General features: G+C 34.3%; 1 protein-coding gene and 1 pseudogene across 9 annotated transcripts in view; both read right to left on the bottom strand.

Moving 5' to 3' along the window:
• JMJD1C (jumonji domain containing 1C) overlaps positions 1-24,845 on the bottom strand; it is a 291,466-nt gene that overhangs the window by 75,841 nt on the left and 190,780 nt on the right. For 2 of the 9 annotated variants that reach the window (XM_016159169.2, XM_036223857.1), the window contains exon 1: positions 3,742-4,576. The exons of the other annotated variants lie outside the window; for them this stretch is intronic. The gene's annotated coding sequence lies outside the window, so the exon portion shown is untranslated. Of the gene's footprint in view, positions 1-3,741; positions 4,577-24,845 lie in introns of those variants that run through there. 9 annotated transcript variants of the gene reach the window in all.
• Positions 21,383-22,674, bottom strand: LOC107517959 (annotated as a pseudogene).

Below are 24,845 nucleotides of genomic sequence, written 5' to 3'. Positions count from 1 at the left end.
CCATATAATATGTTCTCTATTTATTAAAAAGGAATGAAATATATTGATAAAGGATAAAAAAATTCCAATATGTCAGTTGTTTGTTTAAAAAAATACAATCAAGTATACATGTGTATAAAATTTTCTGCCAAGATTCAAAAAGGAGAAATTGCTTCTGAAAAAGTAAACTCTTATATAAAAAAATATAAATATTATTCTTTATAAAACAGAGAAGTTACAATTTACATGTATAGTTTTTTCTAGCTCATTCACATCAAGGATTTTAAATGATCAGGATGCATCTGGTCTTTTAACTCCACCCCGTGTACAACCCACCCCCGCCCCTGTCCCTGCCCCAAGCACAAATAAAAATCCAGCTGCTTCAGTAAGAGCGGCAGGGGGAGGGGAACAGGAAAAGAAGAGAAAAATTAAGAATTTTACAGAAAACCCACCTAGCAGTATTGTCCTTCCAGATCTTTACTACTTAAAAAAAAAAAAAAAGTGAGGGGGAGTGTTTAAATTCGTGTTCATTTGATTATTTTAAAGACACGTCTTTAATTTTACTTAAAGGATTTTATTCATACCCTGAAGTGGGGGAAGGAGCAGGCAGGCAGGACAGGAAGAGGAAGGAAATAATGGTATTATGCATGCATTTTTAAAATGACTAACACACTCACTTTCAAAAAGCCTGACTATAAACCAAGTGTCTCACATCTATGGTACTGTTATAAAACTTAAAAATTAAAACTAAATCCCACCATCTTAAAAAAACAGTGGGTTTGCTATTAAAAAATCTAATTTTGGAAAATAGCATTAACAATCAACTCAGTTTCTAAATTACTTGTATCACATGGAGAAATCTTTCTTGCTACAAGGAACTTGTGTGACCGTTTGGATGTAAACCAAAGCTTTTGGCACAGACAGTAAAAATCCCCAGGAAATCCAAAAGCCATTGTGTTTTCCCCTTTTCTTATTATGTCTTAAATCTAACATCTTGCTAATCATAATAAACACTTTGAGGAAAAACTTCTCAAGATCTTTAGTTCAGAGTGACTCTTAAGGAGTTAATTTCTATATTTATGAAAGTCCTTATAAAGTTTTCAATTCGTTCACTGAGGAGTCTATAACAAATATATAAAATTGAAAACATAAAAGAATAAGCATTTTAAGCATGCCTTATTTCTACGCTATCCACACCATGAACTTATAAATCAGTAATATCCTCTATCCCAAATTAAAACATGAAAAAAATTCTTATATTCCTACTTACTTTCAGTATTTATGATCAGAAAATCAAATCGCCATTAAGATCTTCCCTCCCATGTCCTAGGGCTAACTTTTACATTAACTGTACTACTAAGTATCAGAAGAATTTGAGAGGAGGAGGGAGGATTAGAAATTACATTTTTAAAACAGATGCTTCCCCATTATATAGCTACTCCTGCTACTGTTGCCAGCACTTTCATTTACCAAGACTAAATTCCTAAAATTATAATTTCATAAAATCTGATTCATAATTTCACCTAAGAAATGACTAAAGTTTGTAATCCAAGAGGATTTACTTTATTTGGACTCTAAAATGTCTACCAGTATGTGATCGATTGACATGAAATATGTAACATTTTCGTATTTATATCTTTGTTTAGTTTTTAGTCAACTAAAAAACACTGGCACCTTCTGGAGAACTTTTAATCCTTGAACTTTATTAAATGCTCTATTTCTTTTCAAAGAGTATCATGTCAGGTCAACTCCTGAAGGTTAACAAAAAAGTCCACAAAAGGTATCATTTAAATAACTAAAGATACAATTCAATTAAGTAGGATTTTTTTTAAAAAAGTAAACTTCTCCATCTGAGTGCTTCTTTCTTACGCAAATAATACAGGTGGTTTGCATTTCCTATGAGACCTAGTCATTTTATAATATGAAAAACATTCTTGTAAAGAGAATCTTACAGAACTGTTTTTTAAGGCACGTCAGGTTCTAAGGGTAATTTCAATTCGCCAACTTATAACTTAAATTACTGAGTTAAGGAAAAAAGTTTAGTTTCTAGGCTAAAATAAAAAAGAATTTCTTATTTTAAGATACCTAATTGAAAGTCATTGGTAGAATTTAGCCACCAGAAATGTTAAAAGACTAGTTTTATAATGTTCTATTTCTGATACATGAATACTTACAATCACGTACAAATGGAGGTCAAAAGTATGCCATACTTCTTAAATAGCAAATAGGGCCACAACTTGCAAATTTTAAATGTACAATTATACTCAAACTACAAATATGTTCCACTAAGGGCTGATATTTTTAAATATATAGTTAAAGAAATACTTCAATACATAGTAAATGAGCAACCCTGAAAATGTGACTATTCCTACTTTATGAAAAAATTAAAGCCAATATATAAAATTAAGTGGTTAAAATACTGATCTTTTTTAAGTGGCAAATCAAAGATGTAAGTTATTAATTTTTGTATCCGTCAGGCACATTTCAAAAACATTATTAGCTTCAAAACAAAACAAATATTTAGATAAAAGCAAATGGATCCTACAGCTTTTAAGATGTATCTGTAAATATTTCATAGGCCTGGGTGCACTGGAATGTAAAGAAACTAGAACTCATGCATAACTAAGTAATTCAAGACTCTAAAGATATACCATTCTATGAGGAACTTCCACAGCCTGAGGGGAAGCAAGGAGCTACCAATCTGAAAGTCACAGTAGAATATGGCCCTAATCACAAAGACTATTATTCCAATGCTGAAAACCGCCTCTGAAAATCCAAATGAAAACTATTAATTTAAAATTCAATATTTAAAGTTGAAATAACACCTTTTCAATTTTATTAATGAATTAAGAGTGCTTTGAGTTTCTTTTGTCTGTTAGCCATACTTTAAAAATAATTTAAAGATGAAATAAGCAACTTAGCTGAGAGCCTGCATTTCTAGTAGGGCCTACCACGCTATAGGAAGAATGCTTAGAACAACTGTATCCTGTTTGGGGCTCCATGCTGCACCACATTCCATTCACATGAGGAAGAGGCGAACAGATGAGCCCTCCTCAGAAAAACATTTTTAAAATAAATCAGCTACAGCTCTCAAACATAACTCAGCTGCTCAAACAAACCATGTTAAAGCTCACCATTAAGCTGAAAATTCATGAAGTTTATGTCTACAGTGTGAGTTTCTAACAATCTCTGGTTAACATTTAACAATTTCTTTTCCCAGAAAAAAAAAATCAGGCTCATAAATTACAAAAATCTGATATAAATCTCACAAACGAAAATACTGAAGCAGAAAACAATCTATGCAACATTTTTGAAGTCAAGGTTTAGTCTACCCTTCCCTCCCCCCAAAAGGACTGGAGTGACTTGAAAGAACAAAGTCCAAATTCCCACCCAAGCAGGTCTATTGAAAAACACGATACTGTTAGAAAACAAGTTGGGGGTGGGGATGGGAATACACCACACAAAAAAACCTCAGAAAACAAATACCTCACTCACTTAAAACATTATATTCTAAAAACCCTAATCTGAAACAGTCCTACTGTAATACTTTAAACAAACTCTGGCTTTTAAATTTATTTGTTAGTGTTATGAAATTACCACACAATAAACCTCTTTCTAAACAAAATTGTTAAAAATTCTTAAAACTAAGAACACTAAGACTAGATCTATAAAAGGCAGTGACCTTAATTCTTAAGACTGAGAAGCAAAACCAAATGTAAATTAAGACAAAAGAAAAAGGAAGCAGAAAAATACAAACCGTACTTTGTTCTTGAGAATTTTAAAGTATCTTTAAATCTCAGAAATCCACGATCGGGCTTTAAAGGTCAAGAAGTATAGCTGACATTTCCATTTTGTTCTTGAGCACTATTTTTTATCTAACCTAAATACTATTTTAGTCTTCAAAAAAATCACAAGCAAATGGCTCTCAAACCAAGCATTTTTGAGATCACTTGCAGCGTCGTCATTGTATCGGAAGAAAAGCCAAGACCACAGAACGAAGCTGAGGCTGTAACCTAACAAGTCTCCGATGAGCAAATGACGATTTTCTGTCTGCTCCGGCTCAACCCTGGCAGTGATGAGGATTACAACTCGCTCTTTGTCATCAGCAGTGTGGTGTTAACGACTAAGAAATCCTGCAGCTGAAGCACTACTGCATCCTCCGATCTGGGTCAGGATCATTTCTCCCGAGGTCGCTTACATAACCAGTAAGATACTCCAAATAGAGAGAACAGCCATCCATCAGCTGGAGAAAGCCTTTCCCACTGTACTCTGTGTGGAAACACACTGCAGTAGCTTCCAACAGTGCAGACACCCAAATGAGAACGACTACTTGGCTTAGGGCACACTGAGAAGGGAAGAGGCGGTGCTCTGTAAACTGTAACTAATCCCCGTCACAGGTGCTGATGGAGTCACTTCCAGCACGAGTCACATTACTGGTGATTACTCATTTGGCTGCGGCCATAGAGACTGGCTCATAATTTTAACAACAGACAAAGACAGACTAGTGGCGAGACTGAGAGCTCAAGTTTACTGTCTCCTTCATAAAGCAAATTCAAATACAAAGTTTTTGCTTTCCAGATGTACCAAGGTGAGAAAGTATGGAAAACAAATAATATATAAATATATCTCAAGTTGGCAAAAATGAAGCATAACTTTAAACTATCAAAAATACTTTCGGTGTGTTTTCAAGTAAAGTATTTACATTCAGTATTATCATTTCTCCTTAAAAATATACTGATATAAACAACCTCAGGAAAAAAAATTTAAGACATTTTTGTGAGCAACAGTCTAAGTGAAATCAAATGACATAACCAACAATCTCAGAGGCACTTTACTCGAAAGAAAAAAGCAAAGTGGTAATATTATTTCTAGCAGACTTTAAAAAATACTCCTGAAACATTTTTATTCTTTATAAAAACAACATCATTCGCAGTTATAAAAGCCAATAATTTAAAAGGATAAAATATATTTTTCTGATGTGTTAATTAATATGTGCTCTTAACTTCTTTTAAACTGGAGTTACATTGTCCAGTGTGGTAACCACTAGCCACGCATGGCTACTGAGCACCTAAAATGTGATTAATCTGAATTGAGATGTGTGCTATATGTACAATACACACTGAACATGAAAAAAGATTGTCATACCTGCAAGTGCAAGAAAACATTCATCTATCTTTTAAACAATGTATGTGAATGGTCTTTTATTATAAATTTAGCTCAATGTAGATATCTCAATTTCAATAAATCCAAAGCTTCACATTGAATTTTTTATACCACATATACAACCAATTCATCAAATCATGTTAATAAAAAAACCTGCAGCCACCAGCCAACACCCTGCATCTTTATATCTATTCCACATGTATCAGTTTCATTTCAAAGAAGTATCAGATTAACTATTTAAAAGAAAATATTTTGAATTTAGTATAATGGACTTGCACTAACAAATATCTCAATCAATTCCTTTTTTGTTTTGTTTTAAAAATGAAAGATATGGGTAATGATTATCCTAAGAATGTTAGCAATATATAATTTTAGAAGACTAATAGGGCTAAATTACAGAACTTCAGAACAAAGTATTTTTTAAATAATGAGTCAAGTAAATATAAAATCATACACAACAACCCAACAAGTCATTCATAATTAAACCATTTAAGACATGACTATAAAACATTTGTGAAAATAAAAGTTTATAATGTCATATAAATTGCCAAAAAAACCAACTGAATAAATATAGTAGCTTTATTCTGAGCCCCAAACAAAGAAATATCAAGTATCTGAGGCAGGTTATTATATTATAAACTATCAGATTTTAAATACATTTCATAGTACCTTTCTACAATTTATTGTACATTAGAGAATGAGTTTAATATTTCACGGGACTCATCTTATAATCTCACATAAATTCAGGTTTGACAATATGATATAAACTTAAAACCAGCTGTTTTTGTTCCTCAAGTATCATCAGTCCCTTACAGAATCAAAAAGCACACAGAATTACACTTAGCTAACCATCTAATTGCCACAATATTTATACAGTTCCAGTGACATAGAATGCAATAATTTTTATAAAATCAAAATAAACATCAATACTGAAAAACTATTCATTTTAATTTCATTATGATTGAGTTAAAATGAGATGATTCTCCATTACTATAAATACCATATATTCAGTTCTTCACATTAATGATGGTGTACGGAGGTGCAACTACTTGAAAACCATAAATATCTTTTTAACATTTAAATTGAGTATGATATATTTTTATAAATATATAAATGTGAATTTGTCCTTGTACTCCAGCAAATTTCTAACACAAACAAAAATAGCGAACTAACAAAGAGAGAACCCACTTGGTAGCAAGCATTCAGTTGCTCAGCTTTTACATCTTCTTAATTCTCTCCTGTTCCTTACAACTCATTAGGGATAGCAGATACCACCTTTCAGACAATGAAAAGCACCAATTTGAGGAGAGCAGCATTTCAGTCCACCAAACTGATTGTTCTTATGGCTTATATATACCTTCCTTAATAGATTAAGGAAGGAAGTTGAAGAGCTACTGTTAATTTTTCTTTTCTTTTCTTTTTTATGGTTGGGGGAAGGGGGCAGGAGGTCTTTTCTGGCAGCTAAACCAGGCTAGAGGAAGAGGAAACTACTCTAGTTACTGCCCAGAAATACACATCTCTGACTTCCTTCCTTTTTAGCTGGTTTCTAGGTTACAAGCTTAATAAATCAACAGAGGTGAGAAAGCAAACAGAGGCTAAATAGGAAGGCAACACTATATGACTATCTGAAGTAAATCTGTTCCTTCCAATAATACAAGAACCTTAAACACACAATTAAGAGTTAAAATAAATGGGCATTTTGGTTTCATTTATCTTAGGCCATGAAAGAAATCCCTAATTTTTATAGATATAGAAGCCTAAACAAACAAGAGGATTTCTCCAAATATACAGACTTTACAAAAACAAAACAAAAACAAAAAACAAAACAAAACCTCGAAGTTCAACAGCCTAGCACTGTATATATATATATATTTTTAGACATAAGGGTAGGAAAGGAAGATGAACAATAGTAGTTAAGAGAATTTCAACTAGACATGGCCTTATAGAAAGACTAACTAGATTCAGGAAAATAATTTTCGATATGTTCTATTGTCCTAGAAATCAATGAAAATATATAATCAAATGTGGAACTCCTGATAATATCCAAAGAATTAACTTTTTCACATTAAGGAATCCATAAAGATACAGGCACAAGCGGTTTCATACTTTCATAGACTGAACTGTACAAAGATTTCCACGACATGAACCTAAGCTTACTGATTTTTTAAACCTTTTCTCCCTAAAATGCAGCATATATATTTGACTACTATGTACAGGATGTCATTTATGTGCAAAGCACTGTGCTTGGTTCTGGGGAGCCAATGATGAGGAAAAGACAACCAAATCTCTACACATTCTGCAGACTTTTAGAAGGAAAAGAACATTAATAGAAAAATCATAGAAATAAAAATTTACAACTCTATTAAGTATTCAATAACTGGAGAATTAGTGTTCCTTTTCCTTTCTTTACTGTATCCTGGGTAACTGCCCCAGTCATCAGGAGTGTAACAGAATGTGTCCATTTTTTTAATTTTGCTGATGTCATGTCATTGAGTTTAATGACATATTAGGCTTAAAAAAAAAAAAAATCCCTGTTGAGAATACTAAAAACACTCTACACAAATAGTCTCTATATTTTTCAATATGCATATGGCTGAATTATTCTTTTTTTTCATTCTAGACTTTCTGTATACTAATAAGGCACATATTCTTACTCTTGAATAGTTCTGTGACTTCTCTTTCTAAATCCCCCTGGTTAGTCCTCTTTCTTCCCAGTATAATGAGGTTTCACTTACTTTTCTTTCACTACAACTTTGCAGGTTTGAGCCATTAATATAATCAGCTTTTCTTTCCATAAATAAATTAATAGTTCAAAACTTTTAGGCCCTAAATTTCACCTTCTTCTAACCTGTATTTTATGCTGTTACTAGGACCACACGAAGCCAAATATCAGTAGAATTAAATGATTAGCCTTTATTAAGTTTACACTTCTTTTAAAATCACTAGAAATACTGTCACTACTTCTGAAGTAGTTACCTTGAAACTCATTAGTACAGTGATCATACTTGATTTTTACTTTCTTTCCTTTGCCCATATATAGATTCTGAATACTTAATAGCTTTCCTTTAAACCTCTATCAATAATAAATATGTAATTTTTCTATAAATTATTCCATAACTTTATATGCCTTTTAAAAAATTCCAGTAAGATTTTGGAACTAGACAAATCAATTTTATGGAAAAGCAAATATAATCAAGAATATTCAAGGAAGGAAGGAAAGAGGGAAAGAAAGAAGGAAAAAATAGGGAACTAGCTCTAACAAACACTACAACATATTTCAATGCTCCAATTACTACAATAGTGTGAAAATGGATTATGAATTAACAGTCATCAATGGATAGTTTAAAAAGACTCAAGATAGCATAATATAAACATGGGAATTTAGTGTAAGATAATGATGGACTGTCAAATCAGAGGAGGGGAAAAAAGGAGAAAATTGAATAAAAGAAAAATAGGCTATTAAAAATGGAAATGGAATTTTAGAGATTAATAGTCTCATTTTTATAGAGGACGAAAAGGACGCTCAGAAAGATTGTGACTTTACTTGTCAAAAACTTGTTTATAGAAGCTCTAGTACTAGAACCTGGATTTCCTAATTTATAGCTGAATGACTTTTACACTATAATATAGTGTGAAGGAACTGTATTGTTTTCATGCTTATTGGCATGAGTTGTTTTGCATCTGTTGAATAAAACTTTAAACTTTGAACTTAAAATAGAGGAAAATGAAACCAGTTCATAAGAAAATGCAAAATCAAATACCATGAAGGAAAAGAGACTGAACATAGTAAATTTATATAATTTTAATATGCTTTACTGACATATCACCTTTCAGAAAGAAGAAATAAGCAGGATTAAGAAAACAACTCAATATAAAAGAGTTTTTAAAGCTACGTTCAGAAAAAGAATACTTAGGAAGATGGTAAAACACTAATAGCTAAAAGAAAAGGAAAGTTCAGTTTAATTCTTTTTGTTACTGTTCTGTCAAGAAAAAAATACTTTTAATATGGAAAGTATAAAGATTAAAAATAAACTAAACCATAAAGAATAGGTAGAGGATCCTTTTTGTTTTAATAAAATTACTTTTCCTTATAAATAACATCATTATATTAGAGATGATTTGGAAAGCAAATGGCTGAAAAGGATCCCATAGTTTTAACTTTGAACTCAACCACTTACCTATGTAATTGCACTTTGTCTTTTCTCACAAGTATAGTTGTTACCAAATTTCGAGATACACCCAATTTATAATTGCTCATTTTACTCTTTTCATGTTATTACTCTATCACAATTTCAAACAGCTACCAAATAAATACTTGAGTAAACGGACATTTTTTTATTATACATTTTCTTAGTGCTAAACATTTAAGGTCTTTTTCACTTTTTTCTATTACGAAAAATAACAACTAAAAATTAAACAACTAAAAATTAATCCAAGTTTAGATGGACTCAAACAAGTTATATATTAGAGTATTAAATTATTAAATTGATAAATGTAAACTGTGAGCCATTACTTTGAAAAAATGCTTGGCATTAATAAGATATTAGAGATAGGCATCTATTAATATTTGTAAAGGAAGAAAGGGGCAATTTTGAAACAAATTACATGGTACTAAACTAGAATTCCAACAAAAACTCCAAGATGGATAATTAGAATCATGGAAAAAACAAACAAAAAACAGTAATTACTAAGAACCAAATATATTTGTTGAGGGTAATTTGTCTTTTAATAAAAATAAAAATTACTTGTATTACGACAACTTGCAATAGGTATGTCAATGAAATATGGGCTGAATGACAGTTCTTGATCCATTTGTAGCTGGTTAAAGAGAAGTGAATAATAGTAGTATTTTTAACCTATATCATACTATCTCTTCATCTTTGTTCTTGCATACTATGACTTGAAGGCAATTTTTATTCACAAATTAACAAATGACAGAATGATTCAAAAGTATATCTCACAAAAAATATAATTAAGACCTAGATTTGAAAATGATCAAGAAAAGCTAGAATATGGATTAATCCTCAAAAATTAATAATGAAAAACCTATTTTTAGGTTCAAAAAATTAAATATCTAAGTAGCATCAGAGGGAAAGCTAGCTTCCTAGAAATTCATTTGAAAGAACCTTGGAGGATTTCAATATAGTAAACTAATACGAATTATATATTTTAAAAAGGGTGTGTCAAATTTTGACGCGAAGTACCCAGACCAAGGTAGGTGACAGACCCTTGAGATTTTGCATTGTTACACCGTCTCTGAATATCTTGTTCAATTTATGACATCCGAATATAAGAGAAGCAATTACTAACTATGGTGTGTCAAAGACATTTAAAAATCATGGATTACTGGGATCATTTTACGAAATGGAGAATGTCTTACCTGGAAAAGAGAATAAGGACAAACAATAATTATGTACTATTATTTAAAGAGTTAGGAAATTTGGAAAGGAAGAACCTTTTAAGTAAAATTTCCAGAAAGGCCAATTCTAGCTCAGCACAAAGAATGAACAGAACTTCTAATAATTAAACACTACCAAACCAAAGCAGATTTACTTATGAAGCAGTGAGCTTTCAGCCTGCAATAACTAGAAGTAATTTTGAAGAATCTGGATGAAAACTTGACAAGTTTACGATTGAAGGATTCCATTTTTTGGCAAGGGGTGGTTTATAAAATATTAAAGATTCTTTCCAAATCTAAGACTATACTACTGTCTTCTTTAACCTATTTAATGTTTAAGAGCAAAGTGAAAATAAGCAAGATTAAAACAAACTTTTCATAAACAATCCTACTACTTTTCCACATATGAAAGCATAAAAAGAGTACTGCTGAATGTTCATGTTATTCACATAAGGTGGCAGAATTAAAGGTAAAACAACATCTCCCATTTCATAATAAAGTTAACCAAGGCTTCTTCCACTTGGCAGAAATAAAACTACATGGGAGACTTCTGTGGCACGAATTTCTATAATCCACAGATTCTTTCTCTTTTTTGATGAAAAAGCAAGTGTAATTTGAGAATAAGAAATATTACAAAATCAAATCAACTCAATCATAAATGAAAAGCATGTGTTAAAATGCTAATAATCACAAAATCTCAGAAGAAATTCAAAATTAAGCTAAAATAAAATGTCTTATAGTCTTGTGTCCTCTCAAGCATACAATCCTTAGAGAACAAAGTATATATCCTTACGTTTCCTGACATTTTTTATTCTAAAACTAATTATAAAATAAATGTACTTTCCAATTTTTCTTAATATTTTCACTGTTTGTACTACTGAAAAGTTGAATAGGATACCTATTTCTTTACTGGTTTTGTTCATTTCCATCTTGCAAGCATTTGTTTCTTATGCAGCACAAGTCAATGAGGCGCTACAATTAATTCCCCATTACCTCCTTGTTTCTCAAAAACTCTGATGATGTCAGCAACAGTCGAGGAAGCTGAATTTTTTAGCTAATAAGGAGGATTCACAATTTCAATTAGTATGATACAGTAGCTATTTTGGTTATCTTAAAAATTAATATATTTTAGGTGATAATAATCACATATGCTAAGTAGTATTTAGATTCAAAATATGGTACAGTAATACCAAAGTTAACAAAGTTTCAGAAATATTTCTTTAAGTACTGATAATTTATGCCAACATTTTGATGGCCATGAAATACCAAAGTACTGCTGTGCCAAGTAAAAAGACTACAAAAGGCGAAAGAACTTTACTTAAAGACTTTGGCACTAGAGTGTTTTACTTCAATTACGAATTATTATTCATTTAAAATAAAGCTTCCTTCCCTTCTAATATGTCGTAGGACAACTGAAAGTTATATTGCAAAAAAGTACAGAGAAACTGAATACCCACAATTTAATTTCAGGTCAATCATGACTAACATAATTTTAATATACTTCTTTTAAACAAAGGCCTTCCCTTCTAAAGCTCTAGGCTTTAATTCAGGCCAGTTCCTGTTTCACTTAGGACAACTCCCTTTAAAGGGATGAGGCAACAAAAGTCCCAAGGCTAACTGGGAAAGGAAAAAGCTGAAGCCCATTACTGATGCCCAGAAGCCTTACTTAGGTTTATCTCTTTAGACAGAGAAGTTTCACAATTAGACTCTTCATGGATAATAAGGATTGCTTCCAGGGTCTTAGTTCCCTTCAAAGTTTCACACAGCTAGTAAGCAGTCTGGGCAAACAAACTTCTTTGGGACTCCTGTGGATTTACTAGTGTTTTACAGCTTTTGAAACAGTTGCTTTTGCTTTGGGGTTCTAAAAGCTTTCCTGCATTGACCACTTGACCACCTGCTTTAGGAGCTTTATAAAACAGAACAAGTTTTTCTAATTTCAGGGATCTTTAGAATCAATCATCTTTTTTGATTCCTGTCACATTTAGGTTAAACTATAACTGTGAGTTGTAGTCTACTTGGCCTTGGAGAACACTGTTACTTGAAAGGTTACACTGTAGCTAGGTAAAAAATTAAAAAAATCAAACTATTAAAAGTAGTCATGGAACTATGCTACTCTGATACAAACAAATGTTACACACAGAAGCAACTTTAAAAAACAGGTTTATCAATGGGTCAATTAAGAATGCCTCTGTACTTTCCACTGCCATTTCCTTTGCCAAGAAAGGAGTTTTCTTTACCATTCTCTTACAGTGGTAAACTAGTTTTAGCTTTGTTACACTTTTATTATATTACTATATTAATTGGTGAAGAATCCTGAAAGGTATATAGTTTGCTTCTAGAGCTTGATGCTGAAGGCACAAAGTAGTATTAGCCAAGTTCTAGAACAGTGGTTCTCAAAGGGTAGCCCTCTGTCCAGCAGCAGCAATACCAAGGAACAACTTAAAAATGCAAATTCTGAGGCTTCACTGCAGACTACTTGAGTGAGAAATTCTGGGGGTGGGGCCTAGCAATCTTTGTTTTAACAAGTCCTTGGGTAATTCTGAAGCACTGTAAAGTTTGAGAACCAGTGGCTTTTTAGTAAGGAATCTTATTCTTAACCTTTTTGGGGTCAAAGAACTATCAGAGTCTAACAAAAGCTGTAACTCCCCAGAAACGTGGCACTCAATTCTGTACCACAGTTTCAGGGGTCTTCAAGATCATTTGGAGAAAACTGTCTAAGAATATACATTTCTAAGCTTTACACCTGAAGATATACTGCTGAATCAAAACCTCTTAAGACCAGGGCACTGTATTATAAATATTTTTAAAACTTCATTAAAAAAAAAAAGTTTCTGCTGTCTTAACATCCCCACGAACTGGCTGTAAGCAGCCTGCTCAGATGACCTGGTGAAGGTTGGCCCTTGCCACAAGTTCTCCTTTCTGCCCTCCCCTGACCATGACTCAGTAACATTAAAATGCACCAATGAAATCCCCTTGCTCCCTTTCTTGTGTATTCCAACCTGACTCCCCCAAAAGGCACCAGCCCACAGGTCCTTGTGCAGTCTTGGTTCCCCACCTGCCTGGTTGAATCCGCTTCCTTGTGGCATGCAGTGACTTTATTTCTCATAGACCTAAGAGTGTAATAAATTGTTTTCACATGCCTCTCCTGTGTTTCCTCTTGTGGCTGCACCCGACTATCACATAAAAAAAGAGAACAGGCCCAGGAATACTCAGCTTTAAAGTGATATCTAAGTTAAGTATGAGGTTCCGTCAGCTTTGGGAACCATGAATCTTGGTTGAGAATGCATGACCTGGAGTGACTGTATCTTAGAACACAGTGGCCCAGTCCGGGTCTTAAAATACTCTTTCGACAGATCAGTCTCCTTGTCACTTTGATAACTCAGCCTCCTAGTTTCTCAGGAAGCACAGAACCTTTAAATAGCTTATCAATAACATACATTAGAAAGCTGCTCTTTCTCAATGTGGGGATATTTGAACCATGTAGAGATTGATTTCACACACCATGTTTTCAAATTCAAATAACTTACAGCTAGCAGAGATAAGTTCTTTGCTATTATGCATAGAAACAGCTATTTAAAAATGCCTTGGCTTCCTTGTTAAAGCAGCAGGCAGAGAAAGTGGAAATGCTGCTCCCCTACATCACATGGAAAGAGAACATAGAGCAAATAGTGAACAATGTAATGGCAAAGGCAGTTTCCCCTTTATGCCTAAAAAAGATGAGGATTCCAATTATGTTGTTCCCTACTTTCTACTCGTCATAGGAGAAACAAGAGGAAGTTCCTCAGGAGAAGACAGGAAAAGCCAGAAGTGTGGTTAATCATTCAACAAAAAGTTTCAAAGCTGATTAAAACTGCCTGTGAAGCAGCAAATATTTCCCAGGTTACATGAACTGTGAACCCGGAATGAATTGGTTCAAGATTGTGACCAAAGGATGTGAAGGCCCAAAATTACACACCACGGACTTTTCTATCAGGTATGATCAACTGTGGCAATTGGGGGGAGGAGAGTATTGGGGAAGAGGGGAAGGGTGGGGAGAGGGAGAACTAAGCTTAGGTGTCCTACCTTGACATCTAGAAAGTATACATAAAGTTATAATTTAAGGTGCTCATCTTCAGAAAAATATAGTCAACTTACTCACTGAAATATAAAGTATAAAACATTCACTAGTAGTGAATCAAGCTCTCAAAGTACATACTTTACTAAGTACATGGTCATAGCTAACAATCGTTCATTTAGTTAGCAAACATTTGTGGAACATTTACCCATTGTGGATGGTATTATGTAGAGGAAAGTAATAATTATCAATATTTTGTTTTCCCTGGTAGCTCGCTAGATAACAAAGGAAATAACTGCTCTTGTACAATGAAATTTAACAAGAGTAAATGTTAAATATTCAGCTCAGTTTCCAAAAAGCCACTACTTAAGTATGGTGCAACACACACTCCCACCCTCATAGGCACACATCACTATAATATGTGGTAAAACTTGCCCAGCAGCTTTAGATGCAAAAAGGATTAGGAAGTTTTATTCATTCTTCAAATATTCACTGGAACATCCACAATATGTTAAATATTGTCCTAGAGATTTTGGATGATGGAAAGATAAAGCTAAACAGAAACTTGGTATGAGGCAAGAATGTACTGTGGTGTGAATGCTAAAACTGCTATTATAGAGTGTTCCAAATATGTGAAGTACCAGTCCCAATAATATTGAGATCACATCAAATGAAAATTAAAGGCATCACATTCAGAAAGTCATAGATATTAGAATATAAACAAAAGTAGGTGATCTGGATAGTGAAGGTCTGCCTATAAACAAGTCATGTTAGGACTGGTTAGAGGAACTGGAAATGTTTAGCCTAAGGTCTTTATGACACTATAATATATAGGAAAAACTTGATATATCTTGTTCTAGAGCAGAAGATCTCAATCTGGGTTAAACAAACAAACAAACAAACAAACAAAAAACACCCCTTCAAGGAGTCTGGAAAGTTCTTGAAATTATTTGTAAAAATGTATGAATATAAGCATTTTTTCCCCTGGAAAAGGAGCTTATTGATTGCTTCTATCAGATTTAAGAAATAGTGACTAGAAAATAAACTAAGTCCAATATATGAAAGTTACATATAGCCAGATTTTGATTCAATGTTAGGAAAAACTCTGTATCAATTTTAGCTTGTCCTGTATGGGATGAGCCACCTTATAAAGTAGTAGCATCTCAGAGAGAAAGCATTCATGCAGAGGGTATTTATCCATACAGGACGCTACAATATGAGAAGTTGCGGAGACACTTTCAAATCTGTTAGGGCTTTGATTTGAAAAGTTATGTTTTGAAATTTTAAATCATATGTAAGAACAGGAATAGTTTTCAATATTTATCAAAAGAGTATTAGAGACTAAAATCATTGGTACATAAAAAAATTATTTGTGGGTAGGAGGTATACAATAGTTGTAAATATATGTTTGTTATACTTTTTGGATAATATCTAATTCTTTTCTAGATAACAAGAAAAACAAATGGGACGAATGAAATTCATGATATGGTTAGTATAGAGTACAAGCATCCTGTGTAGTTATTAGACATAGAAAAAATAAAAGCAAATAGAGAATACATGGAAACACCAAGTAAATCTATTCATTAAGCTCAGATCATGTCATCTATATAATGGTAGCTATATGTCACTCCTAACATGGTCATTCACTGGTGACACCCCTTATGGCCTCATGTGTCCTCTGACAAAAATGTTACAGATGAAAGGCATGGCTGCTTAGCAAGTCTTTGGTGAGTTATAATTGTGGCCAGGCTTACTTACTACTGCAAAAGTAAGCATGTATGGATTCCAGGCCCCTTCCCTGGGCTGAGTTCCCAGGCTCACATCCATCTTCAGTCGTTATAAGTTATGCTCTCAGCAGGGAAGGCAGTGTGGCAGGGAAGGCAGTGAGTATTAAGGTCCTTTCATCCCACTACACCCTATCCTGAGTATGTTAATCAATTTCCTATATTTACCCTTTTCTATTTATACTTTAATAGACTATTTCTTAGAGCAATTTTAGTTAAGTGGAAAACAGAGTTTCCATACACCCTCTATTCCCCATGCATCTACAACTTCCCTCACTATCAATGTCCTGAAATAGAGTGATACATTTGATATTATCAATGAACCTACACTTACACATCATTATCAAAGTTCAAGGTTTACATTAGGATTCACTCTTGGTGTACACTCTATGGATCTGGCCAAATGTATGACATGTAACCATTATTATAGTACCATGCAGAACAGTTTCACTGCCCTAAAAATTTTGTGTGCTATGCTATTCAGTCTTCTCCTGTGCCTCACCACTCATTGTTTTACTGTCTCCACAGTTTTGTCTATTCCAGAATGTCATATAGTTGGAATCATGCAGTATGTGATCTTCTCACATTGGCTTCTTTCATTTAGCAAAATATACATTTAAGGTTCTATGTCTTTTCATGGCTTCATAGCTTATTCTTTCTGGTGCTTAATAATATTCCATTGCCTGGATGTACCACAGTTTAATTTATCCATTCACCTATTGAAAGGCATCTTGGTTGCTTCCAAGTTTTGATAGCTGCAATAAAGCTACTATAAGTACTCACGTGAACATGATTGCTGGATTGTATAGTAAGAGTGTAATCCGTTTTGTAAGGAACTGCTAAACTGTGTTCCAAAGTGGCTGTACCGTTGGGCATTCCCAACAGCAATGAATGAGAGCTCCTGTTGCTCCATATCCTCATCAGCATTTGGTATTGTTAGTGTTTTAGACTGTTTCCATTCTGGAACTGAACATAAAGTCCACCTGGCAACAACGGAGCCAAACACTGAATACCGAGAATTGTAGTGGAAAATTAGGGTGGCATTATTGTTAGCATTACACAAGGAGAATAGAAAAGCTATTCTCAAAAGCCCAAATTCCCTGTCTGCTTATGGACAGTTGGTTTTAACCCACTTCCCATGTACCCCGAGAATACTGGCCAGCAGCGTTTGCGGCTGGAATGTTGACCCCCGAGATAGCTCACGGATTACAGTCCTAAACTTACTCCTAAAGTTTCCCATGAAATAGCTCGCTTTTATTATTATTTTTGTATCACTCTAGCAGAGCAACAGTCTTTGGAAACAAATGACATCATTCTATTTACAGCATTCTGGTTTTAGTAGTGGTATTTCCATTTACAAAATACAGTAATTCTCAATCACTGAAAATGTCAAATCCTAGAAAACATAGCATTCCTATGCATGATGTTAACATTGTTCTCAGTTGTTAGCTGAAGATTCATTTGATGAATCTGATTTATGTATACATTTCTGTTACACTAGGATTAGAGACAAATTCTGTTTAGAAACAACTCCAAGAACAGTATTTGTATTTTATTTTCACATTGAAAACCGGTCAGATTTGCTTCAGACTCAGAGAGCATGTTTATGTAAAATTAAATTAACACTGGTAGTGAGCTATACTTTTTTCTAAATGGGAAATGGGTTAAAGGGTGAATGTGAGAGTGGAATGGGGTTCTTTAATGTGTGATCAGCTTGTGGTTTCTGACTGGTTGGAGCTGAAGTTACAAAGAGATACTTTAAGATTTCTGGTCATCAATACTCCAGCGCCATCTCGTTTGGGGTTTATGTGACTGTTCAGTGAGAGTCAGCAGTTTCCTGTCTTGTGTGTGTGTGGGCAGGGTGTGGGGGGATTCTGGTTCCTGTAAAAACGACTCAAGGTATACATCTATATGTTATCCGATTCCATAGGGGAACTAGTGCCCCCATAACCCTGATTTATGTCTGAGAAAGTTGACTTAGGTGAATATAAAGAAAAGGGACTCTGGTCTGGTTTCTTGAAAGGAGAAACTGTGGGAACTTGGCCCAGAAAGAATTATGGCTCCATTTCAATTCTAGTAGGTGTGTAGTGGTATCGCCTTTTTTAAATTTGCAATTCTAAAATGACATCTGATGCTGAACATCTTTTCACATGCATATTTGCCATCTGTAAATCTGTGGTGAGGTGTCTGTTCAGGTCTGTTGCCCATTTGTTGCTTTCTTATTGTTGAGTTTTAAGAGTTCTTTGTATATTTTGGACGAGTCTTTAATTAGATGTCTTTTGTAAATACTTTTTAGCAGTCTGTGGTCTGTCTTCTCATTCTCTTAATCCCCTTATTTGTTGCTATATATTTTTAAACTGATTTAATAACTGTAATTTCAGTATTTTAATACAATCTGTGGGTCTTTTTGTTGCACAGCCTCTGGGAGACCTCTGCCGGTTAGTGCATATAGAAAGTACCATTGTATCACGGTAATTTCTCAATTTTGCTAAACACGTGATAAAAAGTACTTATGATTTAAAGTTATAAATAATAAACAAATGTAAAGTTAATGGTGAGAAATATTAACTACAACAACAAAAGAAGACTGATGAATAGTAAAAACCTTTGAGAATCTTTCTTTTCTCTTTCTTAGTATTGGCAAAAATAATTTGGCTTATAAATTAAGATAATGAGCAGTGACTTGCTTTTCACGTACAATGACCAGTGCTACTTGATAAATGGTATTTGCATATTTATTTATAGTTTAAATTTATTTACAAGTTGAATCCTATTGCAATAAAGCCCCAAAGGACTATACATTCCTTAATTCTAAAGTAAATATTATTGTAGCTGATATTAAAGTTTGTAGATTACTGGTTAAATGTTTAAAAACCATTTTTAAACACAGCTTTCGATATAATAAGTCCTATAATAAGATATTATATGACTATAAAATCACACATCACAAACATTTAAAAATTGTGGCACTGTAATAACGTTAATCTTTATTCAAAAACATGATCACAAAGCAAAAATTCGAAGATTTACAAAATTTTAAAAATTATAAAACATGAATATGGAAATCAAAAAATCTAAAAGATTAATGATAGATATACAAAATAAACATGTACAATGTAGGCTTTCTTAAATAAATTATAAATGAGATAATACTCTGAAAATACATAAATTACATGACTATTCTAGTGGTAAAAGGAAGCTTAGGCTGACAATAAGAAAATAACCTTAAAAAAGGCATATATTATACTACAGGCATAAATTATACTACTGGGAAACTCTGAAAACTTATAAAAATTTCTCAAATTTCTGAAAATGGTGGAAAACATTTAAAACTGGTTGAGAAAAAGCTTCTGAGATTATATACTAGAGAAAGGCTCTACAGGCAAGACAAAAACGAAAAGAATAAGACTTTTTCATCTCTAATGTGTACAAATACCCAAGATGTTTTTTTATGAAAAAAAGTTAACGTACACACTATTACAAAATGCTTGCAACTTTGTGGTTAATGTAAAATCATTTAAATTCAGAGTTGGAATTCATTTTGCAATAAAAGATAAAAATGAATAAATGAGAACTGGCTATAAAAGTTTATATTACTGAAATCACAAAACAATATTGATGAAATAGAGAATACTATCGTATGTGGGGTTATTTCCAAATACTAGTAATTGTTTAGTAAAATTATCTAATCATAATTATAAATTTTATAGTAAATTTTAATACCTTTTTCCTATAATAAATACTACTTTAAGGACTAATCTTTTAATTTAACATTTCTCTTTTCCTGTGTGTGTGTGGAGGAGAGTGGAAGAGCAAAAATATGTGCAGACATAAAACATTTATATTTCAATTCTCTATTTTAAACTAACTCCAATAGGCTTGTTTAAATAACTTTTTATTTTTCAATTATAGTTGATATACATTATATTAATTTTTGGTGTACAATGTAGTGATCAGACATCTATATAACCTATGAAGTGATAGTCCTGATAAATCCAGCACCCAGTCTAACACTACATACAATTATTACGTTAGTGACTATATTCCCTATGCTTTACTTTACATTTTCAAGACAATTTTGTAACTACCAATTTGTATATATTAATCCCTTTTCCCTTTTTACCCAGCCCCTCAGCACCCCTCATATCTGACAACCATCAAAATGTACTCTGTATCTATGAGTTTGTTTCTATTTTGTTCATTTATTTTGTTTTTTTTAGATTACACATATAAGCGAAATCATATGGTATTTATCTTTGTCTGACTTATTTCACTTAGCATAATACTGTCTAGGTCCATCCATGTTGTAGCAAATGGTAACGTTCCATTCCTTTTAATGGCCAGGTAATATTCCATTGTATATGGGTATCACATCTTCTTTATCAATTGTCTATATCGATGAACACTTAGGTTGCTTCCGTATCTTGGCTATTGTAAATAATGCTGCAATTAATAAGAAATGCCTACATCTTTTCAAGCTAGTGTTTTGGATTTCGTCGGATAAATACACATAAATGGAATTACTAGGTCCTTGTTTCTTGTTATTGCATTTGTTTTAAAATCTATTGTCTAGCATAAAGTGTTGCTACCCCAGCTTTTTGGTTGTTTCCATTTTCATGAAATATCTATTTCCATCTCTTATGTCTTTCAATATGAAGTAAGTCTCTTATAGGCAGCATATGTAAGGATCTTGTTTTCTTAGCCATTCAGCCGCAATATGTCTTTTAATTGGAGAATTTAATTCATTTACATTTAAAGTAATTGTTTATAGTGTGCATTTTATTATTCATATTTCTGATCTTTTTTTCCCCCCTTCTTCTTAAAGCTGCTCCTCTAACATTTCTTGTAATAGTGGTTTGAAGGTGATTAACTTCTTTAAGTTTTTCTGGTCTGGGAAGCTCTTTATCTGTCCTTCAATTCTAAATGATAGCTTTGCTAAGTAATCTTGGTTGCAGGTCCTTAATTTTCACCACTTTGAATATTTCATGCCAATCTCTTCTGGTCTGCAAAGTTTCTGTTGAGAAATCAACTAACAGTCTTATGGGAGCTCTTTTGTAGGTAACTAACTGCTTCTCATTTGCTGCTTTTAAGATTCTGTCTTTAACTTTTCGAATTTTGATGATGTTGTGTTTTGCTGTGGGCTTCTTTCGGTTCATCTTGTTTGGGATTCTCTGTGCTTCTTGGACTTGTATGTCTACTTTCTTCACCAGGATAAGAAAGCTTTCCACCATTATTTCAATTCCTTGCTCTCTCTCTTCTTCTTCTGGGATCCCTATGATGTGAATGTTGGCAAGCTTGATGTTGCCCCACAAACTGCTTAAATTATCCTAAGTTTTTGAATTTTTTTTCTTGTTGCTGTTCTGATTGGGTGTTTCCTGCTACCTTATAACCCAAATTGTTGATTCGATCTTCTGCTTCATCTAATCTGTTGATTCCCTCTAATGTATATATATATATTTCAGATTTGTCAACATGTCAAAAAGAACCTTTATTATTTTTATAACAGCCTCTTATGTTCTTATGATTTCTTGCCAGATGCCTTTGGAGAAGGTGCTTTCTGGGCTGGAGCTTTCGGACCCTTCTGAGCTTTTGGAGGTACTGCTATCTTCTGGCCTGCAGCTTTCTGGGAAAGAACCTTCTGGGCTGGAGCCTTCCTGCCTGCAGTAGTTATCTTTTTTTTGCTGGAACTTTGCAGCAGCTATTGCAGCTGTACCTTTAGCAGCAGGTGCTTTGTTGGGAGAAGCTTTCAGGAGAATTACTTTTTGAAGCTTCCTAACTTCAAGCTCGATTATTCAATTCTTTATTTTATTCATTTATTTATTTTTTGCCTTCATGACTTTGTAATGATCAAAATCTGTCATCTTGGCTTTCTCTTCTCTGGCTTCAATCTTCTTGGCCCATCTTGTGGCTGCCCACTTGTATTTATATCTGCCTTCTGCCAGGCTTGTTGAACATACTTCTGATGGGTACTATGTGGAAATTTGAGGATGAAGCCAGTGAGCTGCATGCATTTGAAAGGCATAGCCTGTCTCCTTATTTGAGTGCAAGGTCCATCAACCAAGGCCCTATTCTGATCAATAACATCTACAATCGCATCCAGCTGACTGGCATGAGGCCCAAAGGAGACGTAGGCCACCTGGCCAACCTCCATGAAGCTCCTGAACACCATGTTGGTGGTGTTCGACAAGAAGTCTAATGTCATCTCATTTCAGTTATTATATTCTTCATTTATGACTGGTTCTTTTTATATTTTCTATCTCCATTTTACTGTTTCCTGTCTCTTTGCTTTAGTTCTCACTGAGATCATTGAGCATCCTTATAACCAGTGTTTTCAACTCCACATCTGGTAGATTGTCTGCATTTTGTTCAGTTTTTCCGGAGTTTTGTTTTTTCATTTCAAACATGTTTGTCTCCTCATTTTGGCTGCATCCCTGTGTTTGTATGTATGTGTTACATAGAGTTGCTACATCTCCCAGTCTTGGTAAAGTGGTGTTATGTAGTATGTGTCCTGTAAGGTCCAGTGGCATAATTTCCCTGGTCACCTGAGTCAGATGTTCCAGGTGCGTCGCTTGTGTGGTTTGTGCGTACCCTCCCTCCTATTGCAGTTGAGCACTGATTGCTGTTGGGACGTCAATGAATGGAAATCACCATCAGGCTGATTGGTTGTTGAGATCTGGCTGTAACTACGGTGGAAGAGCTGTTGTGTAGGAGCTGACCCTACAGAGCAGGGATTGCTTTAGCAGGGATCTAGTGCCTGCTGAGTTTGTCCTCTGGATATGTCATCTGTGGAGAAGGTTGGGTGGTACTCTGGTGTGGTCTGAAGCTGGCCCCTAGGTGTGTTTGTTCTGGGGTCTCTGGGGAGAGAGGCTCTGGTGCAGGCCAAGGTCAGCTGCTGCCTGTGTCCTGCTTGGAGCCACTTGGTATGAGCTACAAAGTGATTTGCAGATGGCTATCACTTGTATTGGGCTTGGAGGTGCCTGGGAGAGGCTAAACTGCCAACTGAAGCCAGCTGCTGCTAGTGCTGGGCTTGGGACTGCTTATCAAGAGGTACAGAACATACTGAGTCCAGATGCTGCTTGTTTGGGGTTTGTGAACTGTTCAGAGATTTTAGGAAAGTCTGCAACATGAACCATTTGTATTTGAAAGCCACTGGAAGTGGCTTGGATGGGCCCCAAAACTGGGAGGATCAGCGTCTCAAAGAATCACCAAAGTGGAGTGAACAATATTAAGTTGATAGAGACGCTCACCTGAGTGTGCAGGCTGAGTGAGGGGAAGGCTCAACAAAGGAACAACAGATTCTGCCAGCACTTCTGTTTGGGAGAATTCACCCTGAAGCCAGTCAATTTAGTTCCTCCCAGTATGTTTCTGGCGCCTTTCAAACTGCTGCCTCAGCATCGGAGCTCAAAGCAAGTGAGTCCATCAGCGTGTTAAGTCTGCACCCAGGCCTTCTAACAAGAATGCCTGTGATTCCAGCAGCCTTCAATGTCCTCTGATTTTCACAGTCAGAAGTTGTGGGGACTTCTCTTCCCAACACTGAAACAGTGGGCCCAAGACCCCTCGCTCCTCAGGAGGAATGTCCACAGTTGAGATAACTCTCCTGATTTTAACCATCGCACATGGTTATGGGACCAGCCCAGTCTGAGTCTCTGCCCCATCTTACCTGTCTCGCTTTGGTTTCTTCTTTATAAACTTAGTTATAGATCTTATGTTCAGCTAGATTTCAGGCAACTCTCATTGATGGTTGTTCTGTCGTTTAACTGTAATTCTGATGTGGTCATGGAAGAAAGTGAGCATAGAGTTTACCTACTCTGCCAAGTTAACCAGAAAGTTCCCCAAAGGCTTGTTTTAAAGTCATCCTGGTGGTCATTCCCACAGACTAAGTTACCATAGGCTCTATTTAAGTCTGTGGGAGTAACTAAGACAGGACAAATGTCATCACATCATACTAATATACTACAAACATTCTGATGCTAGATCTACTTCAGTCTCTCATTATTATCATGACAAGACCACCTACCATTCTTAATCTCTTTCTCAGAGCCACAGTCCACCGCTGTCCAAGCCAAGTATTTTCTTCATCATGATCACACACTCCAATGCCCCTAACTAGGAATAATCAGTTCTACTACTGTTATTTTAGAGCCAATCCCATAGAATCAGTAAGTTCCTTGACCTTTTATTGAAATACTCTCCTTGCCACCAAACATTAATAAAATAAAACCTGGCCACCCCATTATATTCATCTAGCCATCAAATAAACCAAAAAAATCTGGGAATAAGCATTGTGTACAATCAAACAACTCCTGCTCTCATAGAGTTTTTGCCCTGATGGGGTGGATAAACAATGATCACTATTCTGACATGAAGACCTCTTCTGTTTCTTCTAGTTATCAATTATGGTCACTGCTACCACTCTTTTCTTAGGTGTTACAACACAAATGAAGATACTTAACATTTGTTTTTCTTC

This window comes from Rousettus aegyptiacus, unplaced genomic scaffold (genome assembly GCF_014176215.1).
Source record: "Rousettus aegyptiacus isolate mRouAeg1 unplaced genomic scaffold, mRouAeg1.p scaffold_m13_p_6, whole genome shotgun sequence".
NCBI lineage: Eukaryota > Metazoa > Chordata > Mammalia > Chiroptera > Pteropodidae > Rousettus > Rousettus aegyptiacus.
The sequence above is the reverse complement of the archived record's forward strand: the minus strand, read 5'-3'. Positions and strand labels throughout refer to the sequence as shown.